Below are 10,127 nucleotides of genomic sequence, written 5' to 3'. Positions count from 1 at the left end.
CTTTGCATATTAAAATTTTACTAGTAAAATTGCTACTGTAGAGGTCATTGCTAATTTAAAATTGCTACTGTATGTGCCATTAATTGCTACTGCATATGAGCAACCTTATATTTTGCGAGTATTATTCAATTTTATGTTTGTGTTTTGGGCGCGACCCGACCCGACCTGATTTGACCCGACACATTCAGTATTTTGTACAAGAAAGTTATCAAATAAATTTTTAGAACCCCATTGTGTTTTGATACTAGAATCGCCACTGATTATTTGTATAGTCAAGTGCTTTGCTAAAATTTACATATATCACTCGGAGTATTAAAAATCTTCTATCCACAAATAATTCTTACTAAACAGGGCAACCAGGAATCAAATTCTCTAGCGTCTTCACACAAATAAAGAAAGAAGCCAAATTGAGTTTCTTCTAGCATGGAAAAAAAAAAAACTGTGTTGGATTAATTGGTTTTGTTTAAGTTAAAAAAAAAACATACATGTCTTTGGATTAATAATTAACTAGTCGGTAGTTAATTATTATACTATGTTAATTTTATTAATTAGTTGGTAGATTTGGTAGCATTTGATTTGGTAAAATAAGTGACCGAGTATTAGGGAGCAACTAGTGTTGAGGTCCGCGCTTTGCGGCGGTTAAAGAGCACGTTAAGGGTGCATCATTTTTACTTAAGTAGTTGCAATGACCTGTTAGAATCACCGGTCTGTTGGTAGAAGTGCGACATATGTAGACAACAATCAAAATAGACACTCATATTTCAATATAAAACGAATTAGGTATATAGGGTTAATACTTAGGTACATCGAGTTAACCCGAAATACTAAAGGATAACCCCATATTCCATAGGAAAATGGCAGAGTATTTAGTTTAATATCTAAACACATCCAAAAGCCTAATTAAAAAAGTCAGTACTGGATATGGTGTGGAATCTATAATGTTACTACCATCTTTAAAAAAATGTCTGATATAGGTATTGGTTGTGATATATGTATTGGTTGTACATAAACCTGAGACTGAGTTAATAAAACGTCTAGAAAATGACCAACGCAAACACAAAGAGCAACATATGCTAATGTTTGTCACTGATTGAACATATTATAGCAGTCGGGTTTTTACTCATATAAAATATAATAGCTCAGTAAGTTACCTGTGAAGCAGCAGTATCAATGACAGAGCGTAGAGACAGTAATAACAACTTTCTTGAGCAACATTCCAGCATACATGATGAACTACGAATGGGTGTTGAAATGAGTTAACAATATATTTATGCAATAAATCTGATGTCAACGCCAATAAAGAAAGCAACATAGGTAGTCAATTGAGATGTGCTAACCTGACTGACTCGCAGAAGAAGCAACCACAGCCTGAACGCGTATTGGATAACATTTGATGGCATTTCTGGAACAGCAAAAGTACCAACAAACACACTAACCTTACATCGAGAAGAATAACCTAATCTATTACCCTGCTGTAACGAATACTGACTCTATTGAGTCGACATCAATCGTCGATTTATTGGCGACTTGACTGACTCTTAGAGCCTAAATTAAATTTCAGGCAGGATTTCAAACCCATGGAAATTTGATTATACCATTTTCATGGCGTCTATTATTATTTTTATTTTAGTATTTTTATTTTTTTTTTTTTTAACTTTTTCCTACTTAAAGGTCGGAGGTCTCTCGGAAGCAATCTCTTTATCCGTCGAATAAAGAGAAGGATGACTTTCTCTACTACTCTTAAGAGTGTTTCACTCTGGGTGGAGAAATGACTTGTCTTTATTCTCGGATAGGGGAATGATTGTCTACATCTCACCTCCTCCATACACCACTCATGTGGTATTGGGTTTTGTTGTTGTTGTTGTTGTTGTTGTCTCGGCGTTGCAACCGTCATCGTCGAATCCAAGTCAGCATCACTCAGCTGCTGACCAGATACATCAACACTATTCTTACATCACGGTAATAGATTCGTTTTGTATTTGTTTTTCTACTCTGCCTTTTATTATTTAACAATGTGCCACAACAGTATATACAAATCACCAAAATTTACAGCATAAATGCGCCAACACACTACAAAAAAACTAATCAAATAAGACATATAGACCAAACAAACACAAAATCCACACCAAAATACCAAATTCAAAAGACCCAAAAACTGCTAGAAAACAACAATATAGTATCCATTACCTTATGAAAAGCTAAAACCAAGCTGCAGATATTAACTTCAAACAAAAACCTGAAAAAATGTCATATAAAAAGAGTTAATACGCAAACACTCCGCAAATATCTAATGATTTGTACATTGTAATGAAGGGATAAACATGTGATAAAAAAGGAATACAATTATAAATATAATCTACAATGAAAAGAAAAGGTTGAAATGTTAAGGTAAAAGCAGCTTCTTACCACTAAAATTTTATAAGTTTATTATTGTAGTCTTTCGCTTTCAATGCAACATGTCAAACTTTACATTTGAGAATCAAAATAGTCCTTCCAAATCAACTGTAATTGCAAATAATACCCAATAACTTACATATCTTCTTGGTATCATGAATATCCTAGATCTGAAAATGTAAGGCAGAAGTAAAGGTTAATGCTTTTTGAGGACAATCATGTATATGCAACCACCCGATAAAAAAAAATTTACCCGAAACAAAAGAAATACTCAAACCCAATTTTGTACATTAACTGCAACCCCAAAATAACCTGAATGTAACCAAAACACAAACAATAATAAACATTGACACGCGTATAGCAACATCGGTTTAAAATACAGTACACCTTTACCCAAACATACGCGAGATTAGATATTTTACATGCTAATTTGTTAACTATTAAAGATTTCCATCCTTAACAGCATGTCAACGATAGCAATCGAAAACACCCAAAGACGACCCAAAAAAAAAAAAAAAAAAACTTAACTACTTCGAGTTCAGTAAACTCTTAATTCCATTTATCTAAATTAGTGACAAAAAAAAAAAAAAAACAAACGTGAAACCCTAAAACATCCGAATAAAAAAGGACAATCAGGCAACTCAAACAGTTGATATCTATAAATTGAAAAAAAAAAAAAAAAAAAACATAAACGAAACCCTAACCTCACCTACACAAACATCTGACTGGGGGAAATTTGATAAGCAACCAACCTAGAGTTGACAATGAAGATGGTTGAAAGGATTATGCAAGGTAGTGGTGTATGGCTGATTGTAATGTTAGAAGATGACTGAGAAGAGAAAGCAACGGTGAGATGAATGAATGGAAATAAGGTGAATGGAATCATCTGGATCCAAAAAAAAAAAAAAACTAATTTTGGGTGTGTGTGAGGTGTTGATTGGGTGGTCGTTACACCAATTGGTGTTACAGAGGGTTGATGAAGATGGCAGTGGGCGAAGAAGAAAAATGGTTTGAGTTCTTTGAGTTTGGAGAGTTTTGAGGAAGAAATTTCCAGAGGGATGAGGGAAGAATGAAGATGGGGTATGGTTTTAATTAAAAAAGGAATTTGCTACCGTATAAAAGTAAATTCGGGGCGTGTGGCGGGTTCTTATTGGTTGGCATTGTCTACAATTAGTATATAGTATAATAGTTGGTTTTTAGGTGTTGAAAAGATAGTGGTGTTGCACTACTTCCCACCCACGTTCATGTAGTCCTATGCTATATATTTCAGTTTTTAATGTGAATAAAATGTGCAGTAGAACCAAAAATGTAGTCCACCGAATTATTTTGTTTCCGTTTCCATTTATATTTCTCCATCGTGATACTTTACTTTCTTTAATACATTTGTTATTTGTGAGTTAGGGACCCGTGTCCCAACAATTGGTATCAGAGCTAAGGTGAAGCTTCAACTAAGGTCTCGTTGTTCGAGTGAAGAAACTGAACCGGGGTACAAGAATACGGTAGAACCAGGTGGGTTTGTCTTCTTGGGTGGTGGAAGAGTTTCATGAGAAGAAGCTAAACCGGAGTACAGGAAATCGGTATAACCAGGTGGGTTTATTTTCTTGGGTGGTGGAAGAGCTTCTTGAGCAACTTGATCGGAAAAGTTGGAGTTGTTAAAGGGTGAAAGGAAAGCCGAAAAACGAGGTGTAAAAAGGCGTGTTTAAAACCTTTTGTGACGATCGGTCCAAATCCATATGGACGAACACGTCATTCATTGATTTCATTGCGAGGTATTTGACCTCTATGATACGTTTTGTAAACATTGCATTCTTTTGAAAAGGCACACCATAAATGAATATTTAAATCAAAGGTTTTCGACATCTAATGATTTCTACATATAGACAATCACCATAAATAATAGTTTACAACAGTACTTCCATTGACAATGCAGTCAAAATAAGATACATGGTGATGATTTGGTGAATGCAACGTTTCCTTGAAAAATATGTCATGCAAGACTCCATGCACATAGCTTGTCTAACATCTAAGCAAACAGCGGAAGACTTCTAGGAAACCTGAGAATAAACATGCTAACAAGTGTCAACACAAAGGTTGGTGAGTTCATAGTTTTAGTGTTTCGTATAATCTGTATATAAAAGTGGATCACAAGATTTTAGTTGTTTCATCCAGAAATGTTTATCAATAGATTATATAAAAGTGGATCACAAGATTTCAGTTGTTTCATCCAGAAACGTTTATCAAAAGATTATATAAAAGTGGATCACAAGATTTCAGTTGTTTCATCCAGAAACGTTTATCAAAATATTCTACGAAATTGAGCACCCTGGTAACTAAACTTTAACGTATATATAATTTGTACCCTTTGTATAATCATCTTAATAATACACGCCAACCAACGTGTACGCTTCTCAAATAGCATACGTCCGTTAAAAGGCTAGTGCTCTAGCTCGGACGGGGATATCAAGCCCTATGGATCCATATACTACTACTCGCGCCCACCAGTTCTTATAACCGGTAGTTACTAGTTACCAAAGCTAAGGGATTTTCGGTTCAAACTCAGTGTAGAATTAAGTATGTACTTGTATCCATTGCGTTTAAAATAAATTGCATGTATTCTCAGCCCAAAAATATATATTGCAAAAGCAATTAAAAAGGGAGCAATGAAACTCACGCATATAAATATTGTATATCGGTTAATAAAGCATTTGCATGTATTCTCAGCCCCAAAAATGTAAAGGGTAAAAGGGATTTTATGAAACTCACGCATATAAATATTGTATATCGGTTAATAAAGCATTTGCATGTATTCTCAGCCCAAAAATGTAGAGAGTAAAAGGGATCTTATGAAACTCACGCATATAAATATTGTATATCGGTTAATAAAGCATTTGCATGTATTCTCAGCCCAAAAATGTAGAGAGTAAAAGGGATCATATGAAACTCACGCATATAAATATTGTATATCGGTTAATAAAGCATTTGCATGTATTCTCAGCCCAAAAATGTAGAGAGTAAAAGGGATCTTATGAAACTCACGCATATAAATATTGTATATCGGTTAATAAAGCATTTGCATGTATTCTCAGCCCAAAAATGTAGAGAGTAAAAGGGATCTTATGAAACTCACTGTTTAATATTGATATACAATATTGTAGGAAAGCATGTAGACGCATCGGAGATAATAAACACGAGGTTTGATTCACAAAAATACCCCCGAACATTACCCATAACCTCCTTGGCAATAACCCATATTTTCCTTAGCTCTAGCTCGCTCGGAAACTCGTTTTGAAAATTACTTGGACAGTACTCCGTCGTAATATTTTATGTACATTATTATTTTTGTATCGCAAAAATAATAATACTAATAATAAGATTAATAAGATTAATAATAATCTTAATAATAATAATAATAATAATAATAATAATAATAATAATAATAATAATAATAATAATGATAATAAATATTATACGGAGTAATATATATTTGTGTATGTGTGTTTGATTTTTCATTCGAGCAAAACACCTGAATTTATAGTACCTGGCCTGGAATCTGGAGTCATGCGACTCGCATGGAAATGGCCTTCTGGCCATGCGACTCGCATGAGGACCAGGGACAGCTCACATTGTTTTTGTCCTAACATTTGTCGACATAATAAAATATAAATATAATATATATAATTTAAATTAATTAATTATATATTATATTAAATTCACGTGCATAGTTGACTTGTAATTTTTGTTCCGTTAAGTCGTACGTTGTCACTCGACTTATGTCCCGGTTCCGGTTTTTCGAACGCCCTTTCGTACGCTGAGAAAACTTGTACTTTACGTTTCGTGAATCGTACCTTTGTCAAAATATAGTCTTAAATCATCCATAAAATATACCACTGTAGCAAAGTTACTGTAGCAAAGTCAATTTTTACTGTAGCAATTCACTGTAGCAAAGTCAATTTCACTGTAGCAAATAGTGATTTTCGAAAACACTGTAGCATTTTGAGTAATGTGGCAAATTGGAAAACACTGTAGCAAATTAGTGTTTTACTGGTTCATCTTAAACGCTTTAGTTAACTTATCTAAATATCAATCGAATCAATAAACGAATGTTACTATCGTTTATTATATATATGTATATATCTTTTTAATATACATAAATCAATTTTTAAATACACATTGGAAGTTATTTATAAATAAATTTTAATAATAAATATCTCAACTTATCATATATATTCAAATAGATATTTAAACCAATAAGTTTAATGTACGGTATCAAACAATTAATACATTGTTACCTTTTCATGTTATAGTATATATGTATCTGTTTACATATAATTGTTCGCGAATCGTCGAAAACAACCGAAGGTATTTCAAAAATTTTGAGATTCAGTTTTACAGACTTTGCTTATTGTGTCGGAAATGTTAATCATACAAAGATTAAGTTTAAATTTAGTCGAAATTTTCGGGTCATCACACCTTTGATCAAAGTGTTCGTGAAAAGAAAGCTAACCGGTGGTACAAGAAATCGGTAGAGCCCGTGGCCAGGGATTGATTTCTTGGGTGGTGTGAAAGTTTCTTGGAACAATTGTGATCGGGATGGTTTTTGAAGTTAAGGGAAAACACACGGTAGTGTACATTGTGGCTATGGAGATTCAAACCGAGATGGATGTGGGCGTGACCAGGGAAGAGGTCGGGAGTTCGGGTGAGCCGAGATGGTGTAGAACTATTCAAACCGAGATGACTGTCGTGACCGGGGAAGAGGTCGGGAGTCCGGTGAGTCGAGATGGTGTTGAACGTGTCCGGGAGAGCCGCGTTATATGTTACAAGTGTGATGAACGAGTAGAGTGAATAAACCAATTAAGGTGGTGATTGTTGGATTAATTGGTTTTGTTTAAGTTAAAAAAAAACGTACATGTCTTTGGATTAATAATTAACTAGTCGGTAGTTAATTATTATACTATGTTAATTTTATTAATTAGTTGGTAGATTTGGTAGCATTTGATTTGGTAAAATAAGTGACCGAGTATTAGGGAGTAACTAGTGTTGAGGTCCGCGCTTTGCGGCGGTTAAAGAGCACGTTAAGGGTGCATCATTTTTACTTAAGTAGTTGCAATGACCTGTTAGAATCACCGGTCTGTTGGTAGAAGTGCGACATATGTAGACAACAATTAAAATAGTGTGATGATCCGAAAAATTTCGACTTATTTAAACCAATTCTCTATACGATATTTTTTATTTTGACACGTTAAACAAAGTCTGTTAGATTGAGTCTCAAAATTTTAGAACTGTTTCATGTATACAATTACCTTTGACTACTCTCGACGATTCATGAACAATTATATGTATGTATATATATGTACAAGTAAAAACGACTTTCCTACAGTAAAATACTATTTGCTACAGTAAAAATGACTTTGCTACAGTAAAATACTATTTGCTACAGTAAACCGTATTTTGCTACATTGCTACAGTGATTTGCTACAGTAACACTATTTGCTACAAGTAAACACTATTTGCTACAGTGAACACTATTTTCTACAGTAAACACTATTTGCTATATTATACTATTTGATGTCGACGAACTAGAAAACAAGCAGAAATGAGCTGTTCAACCTAGCCATGCGATCGCATGGCAAAAGCACTGAAAACCCATGCGATCGCATGGGGACCAAAAACACTATTTGCTACAGTAATAATATGTCGACGAACTAGCAAACAAAACGCCATGCAATCTCATGGCAAAAGCACTGAAAACCCATGCGATCGCATGAGGACCAAAATCAGGAAACATGCCTATAAAAGGCCAGTTTATTCGACGAATGTTTACACACTTTATTTTCAGTACTCAATATTTATATTTATAATTATAATTATAATTTTAATTTTAAGTTTAATAATAATAAAGTATATTCGAGGGTGTTTTAATTCGGGTTTCAAACCGCTTTAAGCTAAGGAAATATTGGGTATTGTTCGGGGTATTGTTCTTGAATCCAAGGCCAACCATACAGTCGTCTACCATCATTACGTCTACGCAATTTGCCTACAATATTGAGTCTCAATATTGAACCGTAAGTTTCATATGCTCCCTTTTTAATTGCTTTTGCAATCTATATTTTTGGGCTGGGAATACATGCACTTTATTTTAAACGCAATGGATACAAGTACATACTTAATTCTACACTGAGCTTGAACCGAAAATCCCTTAGCTTTGGTAACTAGTAACTACCGGTTATAAGAACTGGTGGGCGCAAGTAGTAGTATATGGATCCATAGGGCTTGACATCCCCGTCCGAGCTAGAGCACTAGCCTTTTAACGGACGTATGCTATTTGAGAAGCGTATACGTTGGTTTGCGTGTATTAAAACGAATGGGGTAATTATCACTATAGCGTTAAGTTTAGTTACCAGGGTGCTCTGTTACGTAGAATCTATTGATAAACTTTTGATGAAATCTTGTGGTCTATCTTTATATATGTTTATGACTCGAGCAATTAAGCCTATAACTCACCAACATTCGTGTTGACTTTTTAGCATGTTTTATTCTCAGGTCCTTAGACTGCTTCCGCTGTGATGTGCTTGTTACCTGCATGGAGTCTCTCATGTTTTGTACAAAGTTTATTGCATTCAAAATAAAACTGCGTTGTGTAATAAATAATTGGACTGTGATGTCAACCTGTAAATTAAAGACTTATGTATTTTGGGGTTTTGCTTATACCTAAGCACTCGCCCACATGTTTATAACTTTCTATGTTTTGAAAGTCACTTATTTTAATGAATGCAATATTTTATCAAAACGTATCATATAGAGGTCAAAACCTCACTGTGGAATCAATGATTAACGTGTCGCGTTAATAGTGATTTTGACGGGTCGTTACAGTTGGTATCCGAGCTTGAGGTCATAGGGAACCAGAAATTACATTAGTGTGTTTAACTGGTAATTGTTAGGATGCATTAGTGAGTCTGGACTATGACCATATCTGTTTTTACTAATTTTTGCTTATTATTTGGTCAAAAACATTATATGTGATATATTTATATGCTAACGTAATTCTTTTTTCAATTATGTGATAGATGACTTCTTCTAATCCTATCATTTTGTACGATTCGGAATCGGACACTGAATCTTTTATATCCACAACTGAAAAGGGCGTTCCAATACCTATTAAAAAAGAAATTGTGTTAGCCGGGGAATCTCAACTCCCGGTAAACCCAGAGGAGGTTCCAGCTCCACCCAGCTCTAGTTTTCCGGAGCCACAGTATCGTTGGCATAGACCCATGATCCCTGGAGTAAACGAAGATCGTCCATTTCTAAATGAACATGGACATTGGGCCAGATACACCGCCGACGGGTGGGTTGTGAATATATTGCCTGGCAGATTTCGGTTCATGACCACCGGTACATATTCTCGTACACATGATGCAGACAGTTCGTCATCATATTCTCCTACACATAACTCAGATAGTTCGTCATCAGACGAGATCGGTGAGGGGAAGGATTTTGCTAATGAAATAAAAGAAGTCACTAAGGAGAAATTCCAACTTGCTATAGATAATAAAAACAACCACAAAAATAAAAAGTCCTTAATTATTAAAAAGGAACAGGACCATTCGATCCGTAACCACCCTTATTGTATTAAACCCATTGAGGCAACGAGTACCTCAAAACCCTAACCAAAACTTAAATACACTGCCAGAATGTCTGTCGGACCATGTGCACACAAACAATTGGTAGAGAGAACC

General features: G+C 34.6%; 1 long non-coding RNA gene across 1 annotated transcript; it reads right to left on the bottom strand.

Moving 5' to 3' along the window:
- Positions 1 to 284: 284 nt before the first annotated feature.
- LOC139876236 (uncharacterized) lies at positions 285 to 3,210 on the bottom strand. The gene is made up of 6 exons (XR_011767989.1): positions 3,104 to 3,210; positions 2,407 to 2,564; positions 2,188 to 2,236; positions 1,338 to 1,402; positions 1,152 to 1,233; positions 285 to 415 (listed from the first exon to the last, which is right to left on the bottom strand). It is a non-coding gene; the product is annotated as an uncharacterized lncRNA (long non-coding RNA).
- Between the last annotated feature and the right edge of the window lie 6,917 nt (positions 3,211 to 10,127).

This window comes from Rutidosis leptorrhynchoides, chromosome 11 (assembly GCF_046630445.1).
Source record: "Rutidosis leptorrhynchoides isolate AG116_Rl617_1_P2 chromosome 11, CSIRO_AGI_Rlap_v1, whole genome shotgun sequence".
In the NCBI taxonomy this organism is placed as follows: domain Eukaryota; kingdom Viridiplantae; phylum Streptophyta; class Magnoliopsida; order Asterales; family Asteraceae; genus Rutidosis; species Rutidosis leptorrhynchoides.
The sequence above is the reverse complement of the archived record's forward strand: the minus strand, read 5'-3'. Positions and strand labels throughout refer to the sequence as shown.